The sequence below is a fragment of the Dermacentor andersoni genome, chromosome 4, assembly GCF_023375885.2.
Source record: "Dermacentor andersoni chromosome 4, qqDerAnde1_hic_scaffold, whole genome shotgun sequence".
NCBI classification, from domain to species: Eukaryota; Metazoa; Arthropoda; class Arachnida; order Ixodida; family Ixodidae; genus Dermacentor; species Dermacentor andersoni.
The window spans coordinates 223,055,563-223,083,397 of record NC_092817.1 but is presented as its reverse complement, the minus strand read 5'-3'; the positions used below and the strand labels follow the sequence as shown (position 1 = coordinate 223,083,397).

General features: G+C 44.9%; 2 long non-coding RNA genes across 2 annotated transcripts; one reads left to right on the top strand and one right to left on the bottom strand.

Moving 5' to 3' along the window:
• The first annotated feature begins 492 nt into the window (after positions 1–492).
• Positions 493–27,835, top strand: LOC140217220 (uncharacterized). The gene is made up of 2 exons (XR_011893750.1): positions 493–750; positions 27,499–27,835. It is a non-coding gene; the product is annotated as an uncharacterized lncRNA (long non-coding RNA).
• LOC140217219 (uncharacterized) lies at positions 9,821–19,886 on the bottom strand. The gene is made up of 3 exons (XR_011893749.1): positions 19,650–19,886; positions 18,634–18,724; positions 9,821–10,046 (listed from the first exon to the last, which is right to left on the bottom strand). It is a non-coding gene; the product is annotated as an uncharacterized lncRNA (long non-coding RNA).

Genomic DNA, 27,835 nt, shown 5'->3' with positions numbered 1-27,835 from the left:
CCCGCCCCTCGAGTACCTGCGCGAGCTGCTGCCGGCACCTGACTCAAGCGCTCGCCGCATAGCGATGCAATACGCTCCGAGTTTTCCCCTAAATGTGAAACAGACTGTACATCGCCTTTCGCATGAAATGTCCACGCGCACACATGTAGGCGCACACCGCGCGCGACACGAAACGTGCCCAAACACGCGCAGTGCAGGAGGCAATCAAGGCAGTGCGAACGAGAGATGGTACCGCTAACAGAATTTTGCTTCGCATGCGGCGCTCTCAACACCTAAAACCCCTCAATTTTTCAAAAGTAGCGCCATTCTTAGATCTTTCCGCCACCCCGCTAACCCTGGCGCGTCCTCCTCCACGCAATCCTGTCGCCCCAGCCTCCTGGAAGCAGGCGCCGCGTTTTTGTATATTTTTTTCTTTCTAGCACGCGCCGACCTCCATTGTTGGGCCTGCGCGACGAAAGTACGGCAGGCGGACTGACGGAGTGCGTTAGCGTAATAGAATGTGTAGGTCCGAGAACTTAATTGCGATGCCATGCTGCTGCGCCTTCGGTTGCTGCAACAGACACAGCGAGGGCAAAAAGCTTTTTGCTTTGCCGTCCGGCGGGCGCAACGCAAAAAGAAGTGTGGATCCGCAGGATCGGGCGGGCTGACGTCGAGGAAGTGGCAAAGAACGCAAGGCTTAGTGAAGTAAGGGCGACGGCTACTACCTGAACATCGCCCCCGAGTGCTCCGTGATCGCTGCGCATGCGTGAGGTGAGAGAAGGTGAAAAAGGAGAACTCTTTTTCGCAGGATGTGACGTCACATTGTTGCTTGTTTTTACTTTTTTGAAAGAGCTACTCTCGAACGTAGATTAGCCATTGCCGTCGTGTCGGCTGCAAGACGTTCTGCGCGCGCTTGGCGCGCTTTTGTGCGTGTCGAAAGCGTATAACGTGCGCGATATTCGTGCGAGCGCAGTTTGACTTGAGCAATCGTGGGTTTGGACTCCGTGACATTTGCTTTCTTCATATGCGAGTTAGGGGCTTGCCGACAGGTAAACCGCCGCTGTACTTAGGTGAATACCTTGTTTTTCGTGGTACTGAAATAAATAGCGCTTCGCTGCGATGGTGACTTCAATCGAGTGCGGTAATTGCTGCGCATTACGGCCGATTTAATTGCACAGTACGTGCTGCATTATCGGTGCAGATAGAGAAAACTTATCCTGTGAGCCTTACTTCCGTCAGTCAGTCGGTTAGATGTTTCGCTCTTATCCAGTGCACATTTGTTGATATCCACTAACGATCTGCTTCAAATATCGACGAAGTGTCTATTGATCCTGCAGATGTTTTTTTTTATTCACACAACTGGCGATGGGCAGCAGCGTTACGGCCGTGAGTTTTCCTTTCGAGCAAACCTTTTCAAATTGAAGTTTTCGCTCATGTTCGCGAGATAGCAAATTTAAGTGTTACACCCGCTGCTGTATTTTTCGATTCCATGTGACCTAGATTTAAGCTGCCTCAGGTTGTATTAACGCGCGCAGAGGCTTTTCGAAAAATAGTTGTCACCTGAGAAATCAATGCAGTGTGCCAGTTCTTTTGGAATGGTGCTATTTGTGAAATTGATCATATTTCCCCTAGTCATGCTCAACTACTTACTGGTCAGATGCTTGAACTTCCGAAGACGTATTTGTAAAGTTTCCCTTCCAACTCAGCATTGTAACTGACGCTTCTCGGAAGTATGAGTGGTATTTGCCCCTGCAACACTGCCATGAGTTCAAGTTCAAATTGTGCCCACCGACTGTCTATCCGTGTGCCACTAGAAAGCAAAGAACTCATTTCTCAATTGTTGCAACATTTCTTTTTCATTCCAACTTCAAGAAATTTGTTTACTTCTTTTCCTGGTCATTGTGGACTTGCACACATTGAAGTTTTGGATAGTTTGGCAAAAGCATTGCATAGTGGGCCTGTAGGTTTTTTTTTTTTTTTATTTAGCGCATTGCCCTTCTGACTGGACAAATTAAGTAACTGCATTACAAATATTTCACTTCCTTGGAATGTCTGTTCCATGTGCCTCATAACAGCACACGGTTTAATTTGGCACATGCACCTTCATATGACCAAGTGTAGGTTTGTATTGCAATGGAAATAAGAACATGAGTGCTTCAATTGTCTTCCTCACATTGCTGATGCCTTCAATGTGTGAAAATGGCTTGTAACAATATTGCTGTGTTTCATGTGAGGATATGGAATAGAATAACTTTCTTCTTTTATGCTGAAGGTATTCACCCCTTTTGCCTGTTGGGCTTCAAATCTTGTAGAAAATGGTGTGAGCAGCCTGGTGTGTGCCTGAAGAGCAATGCTAGTTTGTGCATGATCATATTGTTGCAGCTGGGAAGATGACATCTTAGGCACATTTTTTTCATACAATTAACACAAATGTTTCTATCTTTCCCCTTGTGGCTCAATCGTAGTAGACCTGTTCGTTTTTCAGTTACTTTGTTGTTTATTTTTGTTACACATCAGTATTATGTACTATCAAGTTAGTGTAAATATAAAGCTATTTGATGTTGTATTCATGGGGAATCCTAGCCGATCCCTCGTCATGGGTATGTGCCATATGTCACAGGCAACAGTCATTCTAGTCTCTTTTCTTGTGGTAAAAGTATCCCAAAGCCTATTTTGTATGCTTGCAGATGAGTTGAGATTTACACATCAATGCCACCTCACAAAGCATCTAATACGGCAATCAGCCAGCCACCTCCGCAGAAGGAGAATTCTGCAGTTTCCAATCATACTGTTTCTGTTGTCTTTGGCAGAGATTTTGATTGTACACAGCGGGAATAAACTGTAGGACCATAAAAAAACTTGTGATGACAAGGGCCATATATGGTGGAAATTATAGTAGATTATGACCAGCATTAGCTCAAGCCCTGCTAAAGGTCTGTGGTATCTAAAAAAATAATAAAGTGCTGGTTTTCATATCTATAGCTGCTGTGTGCATTAAGCTCAAAACTCCCTTCTTGGCAACATAACCCAGGAATGCCCACTCCAAACACTCTTGCACATGCACTTTGACAGCATCTGCTTTGATCTACCTAATTGCATATCAGTAAAGATGGGTCTAGTTCACTAAAGACTGACAATGCTACATTCGAATGGAACCAAACCGTTCTCGAAAAGTTCTTGAAACCAGTCAAGCAGATTTTTGAGAACTTTTAATCTGGCAAAATGACAAAATGAAAGTTATTTGAAATAACTGATGCAATGCTGATGAGGTTTGGGCATGCATTTCAAGGTGCGTGGCCTTCATTATCTCTAATCATAGTGAACCTGCCAAATTGGCAAGGATCTTGAATGAATTGTTCACTAGGCCCAACTATTTTGTTGCTGCCCTATATTGTTTCTGTAGGAAGAGTGCACAACAAAAATCTTGTGGCTTCCTATTATCATAACACCCTATAACTTCCTTAGATGTAGGGCCATTTGATATTCACCAATAAATACTTCCACAGGATTTAGATGATGCCTTTACAGATGTGTCCCTCATGCTTACATGTAAAGGAGCACTGACATTAAACTTTTGGACTGAATTTTTTTATATTATTCTGGTTCCAAATGGCAGCTTTTATGGCCACACCATGCCACTGAAAGCTGCATGTGCTTTGAGCGATTCTTAATGTGTGCTAAGACTTCCTTCACTAAATAAATTTTCTTATGACTCTTCTCAAACATCTAAATTAAAATTAATTTACTTCTAGTGTTCTATAAGTCACAACCACAATACGATTACGAGGCATGCCATAGTTGCGGACTCCGGCTTAACTTTAATCGCCTGAGGTTTTTAACATGCACCCACTCCACAGTGTGCACCAAGACAGAAAGACCAATGTTGTGCTGCATAGTGGTCCTAACATGCTCAGTTTTCAATGACCTAATAATGGCATGGCTTACTCATGAACAACTGCAGCATGCATCATTTGTTTGTGACCTACCATGCAATGTTGTCACCAGATTATGGGGCCACACTGCCTTTGGCACATGTTTAAATGTTGGCGTTAAGGATATATTTGTTGCGCATAGAAGGAATTTGAAGTTTTGTAGTGTAGTTAACTGAATGACAGCTACACACGCATAAGAAAAAAATTGTGCCAGGACTACTTAAACTCTGCAGTGTTTGAGTTTGACCAATTCTTGCGATTTTGCACATTTCGGATGACTGCAGGTCATTCATTACAGTTATACCAGCTTTTGTACTTTTTAGACATACTGTTTGCCCCGGTTTTATACAGTGATCATAGATAGCCACACCACACCATGTTGGTAGAAGAATTCAGAATTTCAGTAAAATGGGGTTGCTCCATGTTGAGGTGCACCAGCATGTCATAGTAAGTGGAAGCCAGAAGCAGCAGCATTTTAAGGTATTGTGCCGCACCATGTAAAGTCAAATTATTGTGCCCCCCTCCACTCTCGCTGGCAAAACCTGCTGGTTAAGCATTGTGAGCAAGCTTTCGAGGTACGCTGCGCTCTTTCCAAAACAGCGTCCGAGGCAGCCATCTATTTTGCCTACAGGACGAGAAGTCCCTGGCCAGGAGTGCATCGAACATACGGAAATAGCTGTCGATTGTGCTGCTGAACATCTAGAGATTTATAGTTTTGACCTCAGGTTGCAGAACACAGCAATGCTATAGCAAACAGTGTAGTGAAAGCTGTTTCACGGCTCAACCACGGCATAGCCAGCACTGCATGCATATACTACACACAAGCATGAGGTTTTAGCAGCAATACTTAACAGTAAATTGTATTTGTACAACTTCACTCTGTCTTTAACACTGCCAGGCTTTAAAATACATGAGAAGAGGTCACTGTCTTTCATTTGATGTGTTTATACAAAAAAAGTGTGTGCATGGAAGGGGTTGATTAAGGCTCCTTTGTCAAGCCAAAATGCTTCCTGGCATGATAAAGTGAAGCCTTGTGCATTTCAGTCTGCAGTTGCTCACTGCACTTTCAAAAGCGCAATCAGCACAGAGAGCACAGGAAAACACACAAGCAATGGTTCAGCAATTTATTTGAAACAAATGCAACTTTGTTTTACAGAAAGACCACATTCCAAAAAAGCAACCACATGCTATGCAGACAATACAACCAACTTATGTTAATTGTACAGATGTTAACATGCCCTGCCTTTATATGTGGAAATGTTTCAAGTCTCAAAGTGTGCCCCTACTTTGTAGCTTGTCCTTGGAACAATGGATGATTCAAACAAATGCTAAATTTAGCACCATTGCCACACTGATAGAAGAAAACTACATATTAAAATGGCAACTTCTTGGAGAACAGAAAAGGGTGTATAGTAAACTTCCAATAATCTGACTCCGGTTAATTTAATTTTTTCAGTTAATTCGAACCTGGCCGACGCCCATGCATTTCTATGAGAGTAAACATTCATCATTTCGATCCTAAAACTGGCATTCGCCGGATAATGCGAACTTGACCAGACCCCAATAATGACCCCTTTTAGTGGCAGCCCATGTCTCAATAGAGCTTAGGGGACAGTGAATGCGTTAAACAACATCTCTCTGAAATGCCTATTTTTGACCCACCCGAGAAAGATTTTCAAGCAGTAACGGTAGCCGACAATGTCCGATTGTGGTACTTATCTGATTCTAACGAACACTTTTTGTTTTAGAAGGAGATTGAGACGAAAATTGCCTAGCTGTGCAATCGATTGCGAAAACTAAAACCGTGGTTGCACCATTCATATGCTTTACCACATATCATGGCTGTAATATGGCGAAGCTGGCTTTGGAAAATCAGCTGGCATTCTAAAAAATGAGGTATACGTAGGTTTCTACTTTGGTTTGGAGTTAAGTCATTTCTACTTTAGTTTTATACTGTGGACAAATAGAAATTTGATGCACGTTCGTTTCAGAGGCGTGTTACTCAAGCACATATTGCCAAATGAATCAACGGTGCTTCAGCAGGTTTTTGCATCTTAATTCGACCCGTCAGTCTCGTGAGGGTAGAATTAATGGAAGTTGATGGTATAAATTCCGTGATGAAGCACCAAGAAAGTTACCTTGCTCAGGTAGTGAAAAAGCATGGAGAAAGTGCTTCACACAACATCCACCAATGTTCTGTTGCAGATGCAAAAGCTGCCTCCCTTATCTGGAACAGAATAAATTCCTTTCGAAGGCAAAATAAAAAACAGAAAGAGAAGTCATCAAGGCATTCCACATCCATCTTATTCAGTCTTTACAGTGTTGCTACATCACCATTTGCTTAGCCTCCTATGCCAAAAAAAATTGTCGAAAATAATATGACCTGATTCCCATGTTTTTCACCATCCAAGCAGTGTTTACTGTCAATTATTACTGCTTTCTGTAACCTCACCTGTAAATACTGTATGTTAACCTGTATGTTAACACTGAGCTATACATTAGTGAAAGTTAAAAAAGAATACTGGATGTTCATTTTTGTTTTTTTTTAGAGATAAGAAGGGGTGCTGCGAGCCACATTTGCAAAATGCTTGAATAAACAGCAACTACCCCGGTCATGCGCTAATTGTGGCCATGCTGTCCCTGCAAACTTCTTAATCTCATCTGCCCACCTAACTTTCTGCTGCCCCCTGCTACGCTTCCCCTCTCTTGGAATCCAGTCCATAACCCTTAATGACCATCGGTTATCTTCCCTCCTCATTACATGCCCTGCCCATGCCCATTTTTCTTGATTTCAAGTAAGATAACATTAACTCGCGTTTGTTCCCTCACCCAATCTGCTCTCATCTTATCCCCTTAACGTTACACCCATCATTCTTCTTTCCATAGCTCGATGTGTCGTCCTCAGTTTAAGTAGAACCCTTTTTGTAAGCCTCCAGGTTTCTGCCCCGTAGGTGAGTACTGGTAAGACACACCAGTTATACACTTTTCTCTTCAGGGATAATGGCAACCTGCTGTTCGTGATCTGAGAATGCCTGCCAAACGCACCCCAGCCCATTCTTATCCTTCTGATTATTTCGGTTTCATGATCCGGACTCGCGGTCACTGCCTGCCCTAAGTAGATGTATTCCCTTACCACTTCCAGTGCCTCGCTACCTATCGTAAACTGCTGTTCTCTTCCGAGACTGTTAAAAATTACTTTATTTTTCTGCAGATTAATTTTCAGACCTACCATACTGCTTTGCCTCTACGGGTCAGTGAGCATGCATTGCAATTGGTCCCATGAGTTACTAAGCAAGGCAATATCATCAGCGAATCGCAAGTAACTAAGATATTCTCCATTAACTCTTATCCCCAATTCTTCCCAATCCAGGTCTCTGAATGCCTCCTGTAAACATGCTGTGAATAGCATTGGAGAGTTCGTATCTTCCTGCCTGACACCCTTCTTTATTGCGATTTTGTTGCTTTCTTTATGAAGGACTACGGTGGCTGTGGAGCTGCTCTAGATATCTTTCGCTATTTTTACATATGGCTCGTCTACACCCCAATTGCATAATGCCTGCATGACTGCTGAGGTTTTGACTGAATCAAACACTTTCTTGTAATCAATGAAAGCTATGTATAAGGGGTGGTATTAAAATTAGATCTTTCGTCTCCTGCGACAGCTTACTGGTATCCTGTCTAACGAAGTTACAACCGACTTCTATTGCATACTCCTTAATGATGCCCATAAGATTTTCGTTCATTGCTTCAACACTAAGGTTCTCTTCCCGAGTTAAAGCCCTATACCTCTTCTGTAGCTTGATCCGAAATTTCTCTATTTTCCCTCTTACCACTAACTCATTGATCGGCTTCTTATGTACCAGTTTTTTCCATTCCCTCCTCAAGTCTAGGCTAATTCGAGTTCTTACCATCCTATGGTCACTGCAGCGCACCTTGCTGAGCACGTCCACATCTTGTATGATGCCAGGGTTAGCACAGGGTATGAGGTCTATTCCATTTTTAGTCTCGCCATTAGGGCTCCTCCACGTCCACTTTCGGTTATCCCGCTTGCGGAAGAAGGTATTCATTGTCCGCAAATTATTTCGTTCTGCAAACTCTACTAATAACTCTTCCGTACTATTCCTAGAACCTTTGCCATATTCCCCCAATGACTTTTCTCCAGCCTGCTTCTTGCCTACCCTGGCATTGAAGTCGCCCATCAGTATAGTGTATTTTGTTTTGACTTTACCTAGCTCGATTCCACGTCTTCATAGAAGCTTTCGACTTCCTGGTTATCATGACTAGATGTAGGGGTGAAGACCTGTATGACCTTCAATTTGTACCTCTTATTAAGTTTCACAGCAAGACCTGCCACCCTCTCGTTAATGCTATACAATTCCTGTATGTTACCAGCTATATCCTTATTAAACAGGAATCCGACTCCTAGTTCTCGTCTCTCCGCTAAGCCCTGGTGGCACAGCATGTGCCCGCTTTTTAGCACTGTATATGCTTCATTTGTCCTCCCAACCTCACTGAGCTCTATTATATGCCATTTAATGCCTGCTAATTCCTCCAATAGCACTGTTAGACTCTCCTCACTAGAAAACGTTCTAGCGTTAAACATTGCCAGGTTCAGATTTCAATGGCGGCCTGTCCAGATCCAGAGATTCTTAGCACGCTCTGCTGCATCACAGGTCTGACCGCCGCAATGGTCAGTTGCTTAGTAGCTGCTGGGGACTGAGGGCCGAGGTTTGATTGTTCTATTCATACAGAAGGTCAAGGACTGGCCAAGTACTGCACCAAGGTGGCCAATCCTGCTCTGGTGAGGGAGTGCATTACCGGTTCTGGTCACCGGGGTCAGGCCACCAGGCCTGTTTATACAGCTGTATCAACATGTGGATTTTTTTTTATCCAGTGGAAAATTGCGTGGCACCGGGATTTGAACCACAGTCCTTTTGCACGTGAGGCAGATGCTCTACCTCTACGCTATCGCATCGGGGCGCAAGTAGTAAGTAATTATACAGAAAGCGTTTGATTTACTGTAATTGGAGTATTGGAGCAGATTAGTTCGACCACTCAAGGAGTGGGAATGGTTCAACTGTCAGAACCCCAACAAAAGGACTGGAATCACATAAACCACAACTCTGAAGGAATGAAGTGGGAATAGAATGGAGCGCCCCCACTCTGCAATTCTGCACCATGCCGATATATCCTGTTCTTGGGCAATGCCAGCGCAGCTCTAGAACCACAAAGACGACCGCACTACCAGGGCGAAACACATCGAAGGCCTGCAGCTGCTGCATGAGCACGTGCTGCCAACGAGCAATCCTGCACAACATATGATATATATATATATATATATATATATATATATATATATATATATATATATACACACACACACACGTGCAGTGCTCAGACTGGTACCCTAGGTCGCGCAATAACTATAGTGTTCTCCACAAATGTGACGAGTACCAGGCCACCGAACTCCTTGCCTTGTGCACGTTGCTGTCTATCTTCATGAGCCTAGATCCTGATGCAACTACTGGTGCCACATTGCTATTTTCAAAGGCCACCACTAGGTGAAGCGCCAGGGACCGCCCAGGCCAGGGGACATCGGCTTGGTCCGATACACAAACGACAGTAAACTTCGAATTGACAGGACTACGAATTGGATTAGTAAATTCTTAACTAACCGGTACCAATTTGTAACTACTAATTAACTTTCTTCTCCGCGATCGCTAGTAAGATCTGGTGTGCCACAAAGCTCTGTATTGGGACCAATTTTATTCCACCACAAACATGGCTCCACACAATAATTTTGTTTGAAAACATATGTGAGTGTATATGCTTGTATTGGACAGCGAGAATAATTAAGAGTCAGTAAGCAATGTCAAATACATGCAATCTGTCTTACAAAACAAAAGGAACTGGTCACTATTTAGTAATAGTTTTCCTTTGTGTGAAACAACTTCACCCTTGAAAAGTTCCTCATTCTACAAAGGTTTATATAGTGAAATATAGAAATATTTGGATGTATTTGAGTTATCACCTGGCCCAAGGAACTTCTAGTGGCAGCCTGTCTCGATCTCGCAATTCCTGGCACTGCCCAATATACAGCATGCTTGACTGCTGCAGTGGTCAAGTGCTCTGCAGCTGTAGGAAACCGAGGGATAAGGGTTGATTGCACAATTTATGGCATTTCCAAATTTTTAACTTAGTACCATCTCTATACTATGTCGACACTATGCCACTAGACCATTGCTGTGCTGCAGTCATCATAATATTAATTACTCATCGTATACACAAGCTAGACAACTGTTTAGGCAAAATTTTAAACTGCGCGAGGAAGACAGGACGTGAACTGAAACATAGACACACAAAAAGCACAGGCTTCCAACTGGTTTTATTTTGTGAAAGCAAAGAATATATAAGGCACTTCAATATAGCAAAACAAGGAGCAATTGCAAATAATTTGTGCACGAGGTATTGACGAACAATATCAAGGCCATGTATGCATTAAGAGTGCAGGAGAGTCTTAATGTGCCCATCTAAGACTTCAATTCTTTCCTTGAGAATCTCCTCTTGCAGTGCAGGAGCTGCAACAGCAAAAGCTGCCTGCCTTATGAGGAACAGAATAAATTCCTTTCGAAGGCAAACTCAAGAACAGAAAGAGAAGTCATCAATGCATTCCACATCGCTAAAAGGTGTGACAACTAAGTTAGCTCACCTTCTTGATCCCTATCAAGGAAAGAAATAGAATTCTTAGATGGGCACATTGGGACTCTACTGCGCTCTTAATGCACAGGTGGCCTTGCTATTTTTTGTCACTTCCTCGTGCACAATTTCTTTGCAAATGTTCTTTGTTTTGCCATTTTGAAGAACCTTATAAACTCTCTGCCTTCACCAAACAAAGCCAGTCAGAAGTCTACACTTTGTGCATGCATCTATGTTTTTGTTCATGTCCTGTCTTCCTCGCAGAGTTAAAAAGTTTGCTGAAGCTACGAGCTGACTAGCCCAACAACATGCCTTACTTCAGTGTACAGCTGGGCTTGTTGGTAAAGCTACACAATGCAGCTCAAGTGTGTGTCTGCTCTTCCGTGTTCCCATGATGTGGCTCAGCCTTGAGTGCATGTGCAGTTTCAATACTGGCTACTATATTTTAACGACTAATACAATTTCTATCTTCAACTTCCAGCCAGACAGAGTACTTCATACCACATTCTGAACATTGCTGCAGTGTAGCAGGATTTCTGTCTAATGCATTGGCCTCTACCACCAAATGCCTGAGAAATTAAAAAAAGTTATGTAGATTCCAAGCACAGTGGGGATTCATGTTACAGGAGGCATACTGCAGGTAAATGGCTACATAGTGTTGGTTCGGATTCTTCCAAACATTGCAGTGTTGACCAATGTGTTTGTGTATGGTGAGTGATTGCATATATGACACAAGCTTTGTGAGGAGAGTACGAATGCAAAGGCATGGTTTCTTTGCCTCTTTCCTAACACTTTGTGGCGGCTGCTGTTTTGACGAGTGGAAAACTTGGCTTATGCAGTATGCGCAAATGGGTTTGAGACTTTTAAGACCAATTTCCTTGAGGCAAAGTTTAGCATGGAGTCAGTTTTGTCACAAGGAAGTTATTCCTATTCACACATGCCTGTTTTGTTTTTTGTTTTTTCATTTAGTTTCAGGTCCACCTAAATTATTGCCGTCATGACAGCCGTCACATATCAAATGGTAGCATCAATCTTTGTATTAATCATTCGAGTATTGAAATCTAAAAGTTTGCAGCAGTGTAAAAGGACAGGAGGACAAGAGGAGAGAGGAGAAGAGAGGTTGCAGTGTAACAGAAATAGGCAAGCACTAATTGAGCGACAAGACCACTGGACACAGGAAAAGCAGATTTAGCTGAAACACAGCAGCCTGTAAGGAAGAGACGGAACATAATTCTTTGTGAAGCTTAGTCTGCATCAGTTTTATATACCATCGGAGATCATAAACATGCCAGAGGCAAAGCATACTGTTACGGGGATGTTGGGAGTATAGAAAGACTGTATTTACAATATATATTGTCACGTGGTAGTGACGGTTGAGAAGGCAGCAAAACTATGATTAACGAAACAAGCGTTTTATTGGGCGAACTTGTGCCCTCAAAAGAGGCCACACTCAAAGAAGGATGGTAGCGGCGAACACGATCGGCGGTCGTCGAAAATCTGATGAGCGGGTCAAGCGCGTCGGCTTTTATACATCTGTCGTCGAATGTTCCAGAGCAGTCACTGGGACCTGCGTGCCTTCCACAATGTTCCACATTATTCGCGTCTCGCACACATGCAATCAGATAACACAAGTTGCAGTGAAAGACAGTGGACGGAACCATCGATAACATTCCAGAAACTTCTTTTACATGCAGGCGCGTCCTGTGCTGTGCGATAACATTTGTTAGGCGGCGAGAAGTGGTCACCCAATAAAGATAAAGAAGTACACGTGTCAATATACAAGATGAGGCAGAGTAGTTAAGATGGCTGACCACCAACAGCACGCAGCAGCCAGCGTACTGCAGTCTTCTTCCTCTCTTTTTTCATCCTTCCGTAACAGGACCCCCGGGTGGTGAAGCGCCGTCTTGGCTCATGGTAGGCAAAGAATCGCGAGCGAAGTATGGCTTCAGCCGCGAAACTTGCACGACGTCAACAGGCGTCATACTTGAGGATGCATCAAACTGAAGTGGCGAAATCTCGTAATTTGCGTTGTTAACTTGACTTAGGACTTCATAAGGCCCTGTGTAGTGAGAGAGAAGCTTCTGTGAGAAGCCAACCCGACGACATGGTGACCAAAGGAGCATCCAAGCACCTGGTGTGAACTTAACATCGCGATGGCATCAGTCATAACTCTTTTGGTATATGCTGCGGGGCTAATAAACGAGATCGGGCGACTTGACATGCCCTGTGAGCGCGATCGATGACTTCATGAGCATGGTCAGTTGCAACACGTGGCACAGAAGGGATTATGATGTCAAAGGGCAAAGTGGGGTTGCAACCATACAAAAGATAAAAGGGTGAATATCCTGCAGTGTCACGTCGGGACAAGTTATACACAAACGGCAGTAAGGCCAGCGTGGTGTCCCAGTCGCGGTGATCGTTGGAGACCTACACCGACAGCATCTCTGAGATTGTTCGGTTGAGACATTCCATAAGACCGTTTGTTTGTGGGTGGTAGGCGGACAGCTTATGCTCAGTGGCACAAGAGCGGACGAGGCCGTCGACAACTAGAGACAAGAATGAGCAGCTGCAATCTGTAATAACTGTCGAGGTGCACCATGGTGGAGAATGACGTCGTGGAGGAGAATATCGACGACGTCTGTTGCACAGCTAGTCGGCAACGCCTTTGTTATCGCATAGCGTGTCACGTAATCAGTAGCGATGGCAGTCGACTTGTTAGCTCTAGTCGTCGTCGGAAAAGTGCCAGGTAAGTCAAGGCCTAAGGGAGAGAACGGTTCACAGGGAACTTCAACTGGATGGAGTCATCCGACAGGTGGTAGGGGAGGTTTCTTCCGGCACTGACACAATTCGCAAGTTGCGACATAACAGTGCACAAAGCAGTAGAGACCTGGCCAGAAGAACCGGCGTTGTACATGATCGTATGTATGCAAAACTTCAAGGTGTCCCACCGTCGGTGCATCGTGAAGTTGTTCAAGAGCAACAGATTGCAGATGATGAGGACGGCCAAGGAGCAACTCAGGGCCATCAGCGTTCATATTGCGGTGGTAGAGGATGCCGTTGCGTGGCAAGAACATGCGGCATGTGCCGTCAGTGCTGTCGGTGTGATTGCACTCCGGCAATGATGGACTGTAAGGACTCGTTGCGTTGTTGTTCGGTGTGCATGTCAGTCATGTCAGTGAAAGCCATCACGCAGGTCACCGGATCTTGCAAAGAAGGATCAAGTGGATCCACGGGGTGACGAGAGGCAGTTAGTGTCCTTGTGGAGGCATCCAGCCTTGTAATTGACAATAAATGAAAATTTCTGGAGCCACAAAGCCCAGCCACCAAGCCGTCCTGTCGGGTCCCGGAGGGAAGACAGCCGGCAGAGTGCGTGGTGGTCTGTAACGACCGAAAATGTACGGCCGTACAAATATGGCCGGAACTTGACGACAGCCCAAACTAAAGCGAAGCACTCCCACTCGGTGATGGGGTAATTTCTCTCGGCAGGTGACAGCAGGCGGCTGGCGTAAGCTATCACGCACTCCGTACCATTCTGTTGTTGATCGAGAACAGCGCCGATGCCATGGCCGCTTGCGCCAGTGTAGACTTCAGTCGGTGCAGATGGATCAAAGTGGGCAAGTATGGGAAGGGTGGTCAGAAACCTGATGAGAGCGGCAAACGCATGAGCCTGCTCCGGGCCCCATGAGAATGGTGTGTTCTTCTTTTTGATCTGTCAAAGGCCGAGCAATGTTGGCAAGGTTTTTGATGAAATGATGAAACTAAGAACACAGGCCGAAGAAGCAGCGCACGTCAGAAGCAGAATGTGGCACAGGGAAACTGCGTATGGCACGAACTTTTTCCGAATCTGGTTGGAGACCGGATGCGTCAATGAGGTGCCCCAACACGGTAATCTGACAGTGCCCAAATTGACACTTCGTGGAGTTGGAGGCCAGCTTTTCAGAAGACCGCAATAATGGCAGTGAGTCGGGTAAGGCAGCTGCCCAACATGGGAGAAAAAACAGCTTCGTCAAGGTAACAAAGACAGGTGGTCCATTTGTAGCATCGCAGAAGAGAGTCCATCACAAGTTCAAATGTCGCAGGAGCATTGCATAGGCAAAAGGGCATGACTTTGAATTGATATAAGCCATCCGGTGTGATGAAGGCTGTCTTCTCCAACCATTTCATCAACCGAAATCTGCCAGTAGCTGGATCGAAGATCGATGGACGATAAGTATTTAGCTCTGTGCAAGCAGTCCAAGGCGTCATCGATGCATGGTAGTGGGTAGACGTCTTTTCGCGTGATCTCATTTAAGTGGCAATAATCGACGAAAATATGCCAGGCACCATCTTTCTTTTTTCACACGGACGACAGGCGTAGGGCTGGCTGATGGCTCGATGACCCCTTTGCGGAGCGTTTTGCCCACCTCTGATTGGATGACTCGACGTTCAGCATGCGATGCACGATAGGGACGCTGACAAATAGGATCTGTGTCTCCAGTGTTTATATGGTAGTGAACAACAGATGTTCAGCCTAAAGGCCTGTTGCCGAAATCAAAGATTCCACTGTACGATTCAAGCAGGAGACGTATGTCCCTGGCCTGTGCAGAGGTGAGGTTAAGTGCAGTCATTTTCGCAAAGTCATCTGTTAAGGAACCAAAGCTGGGTGCTGCAATTGGCACTAATAAACCATTCTCAGAATTCAGACTCTCAATATCAAATTCAGAACCACTAGAAACGCTGTCCAAGGACATGCTGGGCGGAATCACTTGAGGGCACAGGCTGAAATTCGGAAGCAGCAAAATGACGTCGTTATTAGTAACTGTGACCGGTTCAAAGCACATCGATGATGGGGCAAAGCACATATTTACCATCAGAAACCTGTAGCCGGGCGGTCAAAGTGACGTAAGTAACTGCCTCGGGTGACAGACGCACATCGTGAAGTGAGAACAAGTGCGGTGGGGTGGTGCTCGGAGCATCGGCGCGTTGAAGCAGTTCTAACTGAAGAACGTCGGCCGTGCAATCGAGGAGAGCAGAATGAGTGGATAAAACGTCAAATCCTAGAATAACGTTGTGAGGGAAGATGTTGCTCACAGTAAAGAGAACAGAAGTAGGGCGGCCAGCTATACTTGCAGTACACATTCCAAGAACCAGCATTCCACCGTCAGCCATATGAAGCACTCGGGCAGCTGCTGGGGTGAGGACCTTCTTTAAATGACTACGCAGGCTAGCACTCATCACAGGTATGCGGGCTCCACTGTCGATGAGTGCTTGGACAGCTATGCTGTCTATTTTAACGCCAATTACACTTCTCCTTGTGTGCATAGACAGAGGATTTGCTGCAGCATTAGGCAATGCAGCACCACCTCCGAGGGCTGCATTTCTTAGTTTTACGAACGGGTGCGGCCAAACGCCACAGGGGATGAAAGGCGGCGTGGCTGTGGCGAACGCGAAGATTGGCGACGTGTTTGCGGTGAACGAGACTGGTGTCCGTGCGGCGATGGTGAGCGACTGTACCACATGTTCCTAGCAGAGTTGGCGCTGTTAGATTCGGCGGTGGGCGAAACATTGCGGGCATTTTCATCACAACGGCTCAGGTTAGTCGGCATGCGAAGTGTTAAGGGCCACGAGTTGTGACAGTATCAGGCGACATGACCAATGCGGCAGCAGGCGAAACATATCGGCTGGTCGTCCGCAGTTCTCTACTCAGTCGGGTTGCGATAACGCGGAGAGAAGCGTCGGGGTGGAGCAAAAATAGTAGAAGGGCGTTTGTTAGCTCTGGGATTGGCAACAGCACAGACAGAACGTAAGCCAATGTTTTCAAGTTCCTGGTGAATGATGGCTTGTAAGAAGGGGACTGAAAATGTTGTAGCATCAGGGATAGGCAAACAGAAATGCAGGCGCCATTGCATCCAGTTCACGTCAACGATTCGCACCACATCCTCCGATGGCGACGCATGCTGCTGTGTGGTTTGATCTTCACACGTTGGCGTTGCAGCAGTAGTGGGAAGTCTGGCGAATGGTTGCAAGACGCATCGGCTTTTGGCGTGCTGGAATTGTTGGCACTCTTTAAAGATAACATCAACTGTAGAGCAGCTTTTGCACATGAGCAGATTAAAGGCGTCGTCAGCAACCCTTAAGCACATGCCCGACCTTCTCAGCTTCTGTCATGTCGTGATCGGGTTTGCTTTACGACAAAGTGCCAGCATGTCTTGGATGTACAAGAGATAGGACTCCGTGGGAGATTGGGTACAGGAGGCCTATTCCTGTTTTGCATCAATTTTACGGCCGGCTGGTTTGCCAAACAACTCTGTCAACTTCTCTTTGCATTGGTCCCAGCTGGTTAGCTCCTTTTCGTGGTTTTCATACCACACCTTTGCCGTGCCTCTTAGGTAGAACAACAGGTTAACTAGCACACGCGTGGGGTCCTATCTGTTGATTCCACTCACACGTTCGTACATAGCCACCCACTTTTCAACATCGGTGCCATTGGTCCCACAGAAAGTTCCAGGATCCTTGGGTTGTGCAACCACAACCTTGGCTATGCCCGATGACAAGGTACAGCAAGATGCTACTTTACCCCCAGATGTCACCTCTTATGACATTTCAAGGCAGCGAGACTGAGACTGCACTGTATTCAGCGGCACTGACAACCATGATGTAGAGGATTGACTTTCCCCCTATGTACAACACATCAGCAGAATAAGAACGAGGAAATGCCCCACACAGGTGCATGGCACTAAACTGGACGCACTACCTGCTGTATGCAAGAGAGAATGAGGAAGAATGAGCTTCCCGTTACTCCTGAGCACCTACCTACAACTGCTTTTATGGGCACAGCATTGAAGCTGCAATTGAGGTAATGCCTAACACCACATGAAATACAAAGCACACTACGTCAACACAGAGAAACCAAAACAACTGCACACACTTTTCACCGAAATAGACACAACACCTGCTTTGTTGCATCTGAGCTGAAACGGGTGAATCCCAAACTCTGTGTCACATAACATCTGAAAAAATGAGCTGCTACGAGAGAACCAATCAGATTAATCTGGCGTGCTATGCATGCATCTTTAGCCTAATGGGTAAAGAATTGGGCTGCTGCGCTAAGGACCCAGATTAACGACCCACCATCAGGCACGTTACTAACTATTATTGAGCCTATCTGACTGGATGTACGAAGAAGCCAGGAGACAGCTCATGATAATGCTTTGCATAAGAGACAACGAAGCTGAACCCACGTTTTCTGCCTTGTGCTTGCAATGCTCTACCAAGTGAGCTTCAACGGCAGTTGTCCCAATGTCAATTTTCTTGGATAGCTGCGCATATGTACTAAGCAAAGCCGTGGCAGTGCTAGGCAGCAGCACTCACAGTTATGATGGCAGACGTGTAGTATCCTTTAAAACACCCACATTACAAAGCACATGATCTTAGAAGCTGACAACTGGCTAATAAACACTCATTTTCTACCATGAGGCCCCAAGGCAGCCGAAATCAAAACATTTGTATCTTATGAGTGAGAAAAATCAGGGGAATCATGCAGCTCAATTTTTTTGTTTATAACAAGCATGTGATGGCAACAGACAATGAAGCAACAGTGACTATATAGAAAAATGGGTTAGAGCTGACGACAATCATTGGCAGCTCACACTATAATGCTGTCTCTAGTTTATTGTCGCAAGACACCTGGCAGCAAATCCTCTGGATTCTTCTACTATGTCTTTTGCAACTGAAATTTTAAATGTGTGTAATACTTCATGGCAACTTAGAACACTTAAATGGTTAAGCATCTCCATACCTTAAATTTGTGGACCAGCTTTGTCACCTTTCTAGAACAATAACACTCTGGTGTCATACATCACTCAAAGCAACTAATTCTCACTCAAACCACTACTTATTAAATCTACCTTTAGATGAGCAGTACCTGCATTAGACGCAGCTGCATACCCTTTTAGCAAATGGATATACATACCACGCTCAGACTGAGCATGGATATACATACCACACTCAGACTGAGCAAACCAAACAAACCAACAGCAACCAGTACTTGTGTCCATTTGTCTTCAACGAGGCAGAGACAGGCCAGGTCTCGACAAACACAACAAATATAAGGTGCAGGCAGAGGAAATAAGCAGAAGCTGTAAAGACAGCAGCAAAGTGAAACAAATTAGACAAGTTTGCAGACAGTCAGCGATCTGGGCCGAGGACAATTCACAACGTTACTGCCACAATTAGAAGCAAATGCTCCTCATGCAACAAGAAAAAACACGTTTTAGCTGTAAACAGCACGACTGCGCGGGGTTGGTTGATATTCTAAACACAGCACATACAACAATTAAAGCAGACACATTACTTGTGTCATCTGTCTTCTTGCTGTTTTTACAATATCGGTCACGGTTGCAAGGCTACGCACATGATCTATGAACGAAAGCAACGGACGTGCATATAAAGTTTGGTGAGCCGATTCATACTCATATATGTTTAATTTTGAAAGTTCCCGTAAAAGTGATAGTAGCAGCAGCAGTAAAGTGGTTTCGCTTACCAGCTCGCTCACAACGTACGCATTGTATGATTTCACTCCACGGCTCGCAAAGGAGCTACTAAGAAGCTTTAAGTGAAGGAAATACGCTTTCGTTATCTCACTGCAACGAATGAAAGCCTCTGACGCCCATACCGCGGTCAGCAGTGAGAAAGGTAATTAAATGCAGCAATGCGCTGCATGGGTAAATAAGAAGGGCATAGCGTAGTCATCCTATAGAGATGGAGAAAAATAGACTTAAGAACGCGATAAACATCATAGGACGACATCCACGCTAGTTGAGTGCATGCATTTCTGGCGCGTGGAAGATGTCGCTGTTTTTTTGTTCATTTTTTTAGATCGGTGCAACGCGTAGGAACTGCAGCGTTGAAGGCACGAACGAATAAATTATACTGCGATCACTGCGGGACCTGCGACAACCGTTTCGTGTTCCTTCGAATTTCGAGATCACATCGACCACAGCTCGAATGCGCAACCGGTTTTTTACGTGTCAGCAAGAGAACGGGTAATCGCACAACACTTACCGTTGTTCCAAGTACGTCGCGGTAGCACCAGCAGCTGGGCAACAAATGTCATCAAGCCCTGGCCCACCGCAGTGTCCGCAACTTGAAGCTTCTAAGCATTCGCCAAAAACTAAAAGCGGACCACATCCATACGTACGCGCGCGAACGAGACGCGAGCCATGCCGTCTGAGTTCGAGAGTAGTTATTTCATAAAAGCAAAAACAAACAACAATGTGACGTCACATCCGGTAAAGCCAACTTGTCCTCCGTGTCCTCCTTTCTCACCTTCTCTCAGCTAACGCATGCGCAGCGACCACGGAGCCCTCGAGGGCGATGTTCAGGTCACGGCTACTCACAACCTCTTATTTTGAGCCTAGTTCACGCCTTCCGCTTCGAAAAAGTGTGTTCATGCTCTGCGTGGTTTTTAGCGCGTTGTATGACTATTTTTTTCGAATGTGCTCTCTTTGTTTCATGTAGTTTCGTCTTGCGGTGAAATGCACGCATCTGCAGCTAGCCTGTGACATAAGAGATACTTAATTCAGGGTGTGTTTTGAGCTCCACCAGAAGTTAGCACGTTCTCGACGCTTTTGCAAGGCTCAATATGAGTTACGATGCAGTCTTTTAGTTTCGAATGTACGCCCGCATGTATTGATTTGGTTTGTGGTGATTAACGTTTTTAACGTTCCGAAGCGACTAAAGCTAGGATGCAGGTCGTAGTGGATGGCTCCGGATAACTTTATCTAGCTCGCCTGGGGATGCTTAACGTGCACTTTGATCGTAGAGTCGTACGTTGGCCGGTAAATTTCTCGTTGGCGTTTCATAATACTCGCGCGGGCGCGCTAGCGCTGCTTTAGAAGTTGGCGCCTCGGTGCGATTGTATTTCTTCAACAAATTTTATTTACTAGTTATAACACCTTGTCATTATTTCGTATTATTGACGGCGCCTCCAGGGCACCAAAGCGACAACGGGAACACCAAAGCTAGAACCAGGGCTGGTTCCAACAGGATCATCCCTCGGTTGCATAACTGCCACCTGTACGGCCAACATGGACCACACCCACACCGTCCCGCAACATAGAATAAAGAACCAACTTATAAAGCCCAAACACACGGCTGCACGCACACATCACGACACTACTAGCGAGCCGCCATGCTGCTACGCTGCTACGGTTGCCGGATTAAAACTGACTACTGTCACCAAGTCTAGCAAGCGTCTCAGGAGCTGGCAACCTCGGCGCGTAGCAACATGGCGGCGTTCTTGCGGTTCCCGATTTCAATACATGGGCCCTATGGGTAGCTTGTCCTCTAGTCAGTATAGTAACTCTATGGGGCTCGCCGAAGCCTGTGCATGCCAAGGGGGTATAAGATCGCGGACAGCCAATTTTGTATGCGAACACTCCCTGCGACGCCTGCATTATCGTAATGTCCCGTGCTCTTCAGAGGCCTCCGTTAGCCATTACATGTGCCCTCCTGAAGCAGTACTTGTTAAAAAAAAAAACAATCTATCGTCACGATTACCAAAGCACCCGCAATGAAAAAAACGGCCCTGTTGCCAGGCCGAACAAAAGTATCCTGCAGGTACGTAAATGAACCTACGAAACCACGTGCACATACTTTCACGCTGTCAACACCTGAAACATTGGTAATTACGCGCATGTTTGAGTACACCGCGTGCTTGCGTCGTGTTTCAGCAACACGAACTCTCAACGTCGCGCGCTTTACGCCTTAAATACGCCTTGAATAATGGTCCTTTTCTCTATTTATTCCGCAATTCCAACACGAAATTCTTAAGGCCAGTTACCGACTGACAAAGAAAGATCTCGATTGAAAAAACTGCTCCGCAGGGCTCGAACGAACTTTTCTGCGGATTTCCTCCCGTAGCGTGTTAGCCGTCGTCTGCTACGGCAGCCCCACCACCGGCGGCGCCACCGTCGAGGCCGCGCCGAGCGGAGGAGGAGGGAAGTGAATGGCGCTACTTTTGAGATTGAGGGGTTTTATCAACACCGGCACAGCAGCGCCGCTCTCGGTGCCGTTCTTGTCCATAATCTATGAGGGCCAGTCAACCTTACAAAATTAGCAAGCACGCTTATCGCGACGAGTGGTGAAATAAAACTTTGTTTCGGGCTAGTTCGGCCATAGCTGGTTATGACGGCAGCGTAACTGAGATGAAGAGACACAGAAACGAGACGGTGCGCTTGTCATGTGTATCTATGTGCCTTGTCTTCGTCTCTGTTGTGCTCCATTTTAACAAGAGTGACGGAAGCTACGCAATCAGCCGTAATAAAATGGGGTTGGTATTTTTTTTTTTCTACGGGAGATGCGACGCCAATCAGCCCACAAATGTGGAGAGAGGAAATTGAATGCATTCTGTTGGTCTCGTGCATATAGTTTATTGCAGCTTTACAAAATTGCACACTATGGTCCGTAAAAACACTGTAGGGGGGAGCGCTTTCAAAACCTATGATACAAGCTTTTTTTTTATTGCACAACGAAGGTAGATATGTACAAAGGCGGGGAGCTTTTTCGCGACTGTCGTTCTACTGGCATCCCCTCATTTTCAGGAGCTTCTGCTTTTCTCTTTGTGTGTTCCGTTCCATGTTCTTTGCTTTTGCAAAGAATTAAGTGCAGCCTCGTCAGTGCATAAAACTTAATTATGTTTGTTGTCAGACTCCGCCCATGCTCACTGCAACCCATGGACTTCTTTAAGCTTCGCTCCCTGAAGGAAATGCAAAAAGCAGACTATATGCTTTCAGCATGAAGCTGATTCCTGCTAAAATACACAGTAAATGTGTAGTCAACTTTACAATTAAAGAAGCTCCTCAACAGCATTAGAAGGGTAGATGAAGCCCCCATGATCAAACTAGCATTTTTAGCGGGGGAGATATGATGATTACAGGTGTCTCCCCTGTTCAGTGCAGCATGTAGGAATGATTGTAAATATATATATATATATATATATATATATATATATATATATATATATATATGGTTGTTTTTTGTTTTGTTTCTTTTTTTTTTGGGGGGGGGGGTTCTGTTGGGTGGAGCTGTTATATATGCTTCGTTCCAAGCGAGTTGCAAGTCAGCGCTCGTCCGTGTCGTTTCTCCCTGCTTGTCCCTTTGGGGCTTGTTGGTGCACGATTTGAACGGCAATGAAGAGCGCGCAGAGGACGCGCTCATACTGTTCGTGTGTGTGTGAATTCTACGGTCTCGTGCTCTGCGCGCTGTTCAAATGCCGTCTGCCACGGGTTCAATGCGCGAAGGTCCCACCGGGGGCACCTTCCGCGCCCTGCCCGCTGTGTCTTGAAACCGTTCTACTTGAACGCCATCTGTGACGTGTAGGGAGTCCGCCGGGAGCAAAGGCAGCTGACGACCGCGGCTCAATATGGCGCGCCATATGTGGAGGAGAGCAGCAAGGCAGCGCGGGCGGCGGCTCCGCCAACAAGTGCGCAGTTTATAACTTTTTATTGGGCGAGTTGGTGCGTGGCTATGCTTTAGGAAGCGTACGTGGCGGAAAGCAGCGCATTTCCGTCTACCTCATATTTTCCTGCGTTTGTTCTTTCTTAGGCGCAACCCTTCCTAAAACATAACAAGTGTATAGTTTGAACGGCGCCGCATCTTGACAGGACTGCGTGCGCGCTGTTTTCTCTGGCGTTGAAGCGGTCGACCGCGCGGTCACTTCGCCGGCTGCTCGCACCACCGTTTTGAGAGTGACTGTCCGCGCTCGTCATCTTGTTAATTCAGTTAGTAAGTTAATGCTTCCCAGTTTTCACGGCCAATAAAACTACTACCCTTACTTCGTATACCTGTCCACCAATTCGCCATTGCAATCGATGCATTTCGGGCGCAACTTCGCCATTTTTATTTATTTTATTTATTTATTTGAAAATACATTACGGGCCCCAGGAGGAGCATTGAGTAAGGGGGGCATCACTGCAAGACAGTTTTCAAATCAAATCTTTATTTTCCATCAGGTGCTACAGATGGAGGGGCTACGGAAAAAAAGCTGCCACTTGGCGGCTTGACGAGTCCGCAGACCCATATATAAGGCAGCGTCTAGACAGCACCAGAGCATAAACAAGCAATAAACAAATCGAGACACTTGATCAAAGCAAATAAATAAAATAAAAAGTCCTGAGCCAGATCAATCAAACACAGTCAACACAAAAGAATGAACAGGCAATAAGCGTATCAAGGCACTTGATAAATGCAGAAGAAAAGAAAAAGTCTTGAGCTAGATAAAAACAAACACCAGAATAGCTGAAATCAGGTTAGTCAATAAGCAAACAGGTCTCTAAGTGTAACAGTGGAGCAACTAAATAAATCAAAATTTAGTGACTGATAATAGTTTAAAAGAGATGGCAGAGAGAAACACAAACGTTCCATACCAGAATTCAAGCGTGGTACAGCAACCTTCCAGTTTTCTCCACGTCTAGTATTGTAATATTTCTCATTTGTTTCTAAATGTGCCAAGGCATCGAGGCTATGAATATTTTTTTTCACCTCATATTTAAACCGAGCACTCAAACGGTAGCGGTATAGCTTGTGAGCTGTAATAACATGTGCCCTGTGAAAGAATTCTGCAGTGGTTGCATTATGACGAGCATTGTATACGTGGCGTAGATACCGTTTTTGCATAAGGAAAATTTTTTGTGTGTTAGAGAAAGTAGTTGTGCCCCAGACAAGTTGGCAATAGTTGACGTGTGGATAGAAAAGAGAATTGTAGACCAATATTTTCGTTTTAGTAGAAAGCATGTACCGGAGACGACCGACTACACCGGTTATTCGAGCAAGTTTGGCTAATACAAAATTCACATGCGGTTCCCAGGACAGATTGGTAGTGAATATCACACCTAGACATTTAAACTGGTCAACAATGTCAACAGGGTGAGAGTTTAAAACAATATCGGCATGAGGAGGAACAGGTTTATTTTTCGGCCGGAAGACAACTGCTTTTGTTTTATTTTCGTTAATCTTCATGTAATTGGATAAGGACCATTGCTGCAGTTTGACTATGGTATCGTTGCAATCAGTGATAAGTTTATCGATGTTATTACCAGAAAAAAGTATGCTGGTATCATCTGCATATATAATAAATTTGGCATTCTGATTAATGTTAACAATGTCGTTTATGTACAGGTTAAATAGCAAGGGGCCTAATATGCTGCCTTGTGGAACACCACAAGGCAGTGGCAGCACTCGTGATCGCGTGTTGTTTATTTGGACTACTTGACATCGATGAGATACATATGATTGCAATAACTGTAATCCACACCCTCGTATACCGTAAAAGTCCAGCTTCTGCAGCAGAACATCATGATTAACCAGGTCGAATGCCTTAGAAAAATCGACAAATAGGCTGAGTACTATTTCCTCGCGTTCAAACTGAGTTAAAATATACTCTTTTTGGTGAAGCAGAGCTAATTCTGTAGACATATTCTTCCTAAACCCAAACTGGTGTTTTGTTATTATTTCGCAGTGATGAACAAAGTTTACAAGCCTACAGTGTATTATTTTTTCAAGGGGCTTAGAAAATATAGGTAAGATAGACACCGGACGGTAATTGCCCAATTCATTTCGGCTTCCCTTTTTAAAAAGCACTACTACTTTTGCGGTTTGCATTTGCACTGGAAATGTCGATATCGTCAAACATTTATTAAAAATATGCGTTAGAACTGGTGCAATGACATCTGCGACATACTTTACTGGTTTTACTTGGATTTCGTCGATATCTCTACTGCTGCTGTTCTTTAAATTTTTTATTGTTGAAATTACTTCCTGTACATTCACTGGCTGTAGAAATATTGATTTTTCATTCCGCGTACTGATAAACTGACATGCATTTGAGGAGCTTCCTGGCGTACTAATATTTGTAAAAAAAATATTGAAAGCATCAGCCAGTTCCGCCTCGTGCAAAACTTGGCCATCGATTGTTAGTTTAGAAATGCAGGTACGTTGGTTAACGCGACGCAATAGCGTGTTTAATTTGTCCCAGAGCAACTCACTCGGCACATTTTTGTCGTCCAAGAAACGTGAGAAGTACTCTTTACGTGCAGTACGCAGTTGTTTCGTTAGTTGGTTCCGATACCGTTTAAAGACGGCCAAATCATCAGGATTACGGGTGTTTAAGAACTGTCTGTAGAGCTTATCTTTTGCTCTCATTTGTTGATAAAGTTCATGTGTGACCCACGGCTTTCGAATTTTTCTACTCTTTTTACGTCTTTTAACAGGAAAATGCGCATTGTACAATCTTTTGAAGGTATCTAAAAAAACATTGTAGGCATTGTTAGCATCATGACTATTCAGTACTTCACGCCAGTCTGTTCGAAGCAGCTCATTCCTAAACGCGTTAAGAGCCGTTTCGGTTACTGGCTGGTAAAAACTGACAGCAGACGAACAGTTCACAGTGCGGGCAACTTGTAAACAAAGGAACACGGGAAGGTGATCACTAATGGAACATGATAAGACACCAGCTATTATATCTTGCGATGAAAGGTTTGTTATGAAGATGTCTAGTACTGACTCACATTCAGTTGTTATTCTTGTTGGCTCTTTAATAACGTTGTCAAATCCATATGACAAGAGAAGGTTGTTAAAATTTGTACTAGTAAGTGTGTTAACACCCATATCAATATTATAATCACCTGCGGCGATCAGCTTATACTTGTTTTCTACAACGAATGAAAGAAAGCCTTCATAAAAATAAAAAAAATGTTGAAATATGCCCATTTGGTGGCCGATAACAGACCGAATATATTTTCTTATCTGCAATTAAAGTTAACACTTCATAGTCTGGAGTCCCTATGCAAAATGAATCAAGCAGTTCACAGTCCATTTGTTCCAAAGTGAGAATTGCAGTGCCACCTCCGCGACCACAAGGGCGGTTGATGTAGTACGTATTGTAGCCTTTCATTCTGAAAACGTCACTCTCGTTCGTGCTCCATGTTTCGCTGAACATAACAGAAAAGCTGAAAGAAAATTTAGTGAAGAATTCTTCTAAAGAAAATGTTTTGTTGCGGACAGATCTTGCGTTTAGGTGTACACATTTTAGTACGGAAGACCTAAAATTAGATACCATAATGTTCAGATCATCTGGTGAGTAAAAAGTGTGCTCATACATCATACATTCGTGAATACCGCAAGAGCAGTAGAAAACATCGTTGCAAAACAGGGTTACAAAGGAAGAAGATGCGGAGCAAACATCACATAAATTTTATCCATAACATTGCTCGCGCACATTATCAGACATCTGTGAAGAAAGTGTGAGGCAAAGTTGATGTACACGCTGATTCACTGCCAGTGTGGCCCATTAGTTGTGCTTGAAAGAAAATATTTTTAATGAATAAAAAAACTCACTGGCGTTGTTTTGGCCGTGACGCCACCAAGTATCAAGCTGTGTCATGTCATTTCTGGCATTTGTAAAATGGGGCAAAACTAAATATCTCAAAGCGTGCAAACGCGAACGAATTCTTTCTCAATATTTCAGTGTTTCCTTAGTTTGGTGCCGCGCCTACCCGACATTGCTTCAAGCATACGTGTCTAACACCACTTCGTCAACGTAGTCCTATGGGAGCCCACTCAATTTTGATTACTCAACGAAAGAAAGCAGAAAAAAAGCGCCGGGAATGGCTGACGCCTAGAAAGCTGTTGGACGTAGGTCGCAGCCAAAAGGGAAGAAGGATAGGGGAAAGCTAATCACAGGGAGAAGGAAAAAAGTGTATTGTGTACTGTTAGCAATACTGAGTCGTCCCTACGTTTTTCGGGAGATATCGCTCCCCATGCATGGCACCTCATGAGTGCATGCCACCAGGTTAGGGCATTGCGAATAAGGTGAGATGCAAGAAATTGGTTTGGCGCCCACTTCTGTTCGCAGGTGATCCCAGTGCACACACGCCAGGCTTCTACGCCGATGTATTGGAAGTCACCAGAGTCTCCCTCACCAAAGCAGGATGGTGCAGTACTCGGCCACAACCTCTAATATGAATACAACAATCAAACCCCGGCCCTGAGTCCCCAGCAGCTGCGAAGCAAGTGACCACGGCGGCGGTCAGACCTGCGACGCAGCAGAGGGTGCTAAGAATCTCTGGTACGGGACAGGCGGCCATTGGAATCTGAACCTGCCAACGTCTAACGCTAGAACGTTATCGAATGAGGCGAGTCTAGCAGCGCTATTGGAGCAATTAGAGGGCAATAAATGGGATATAATAGGG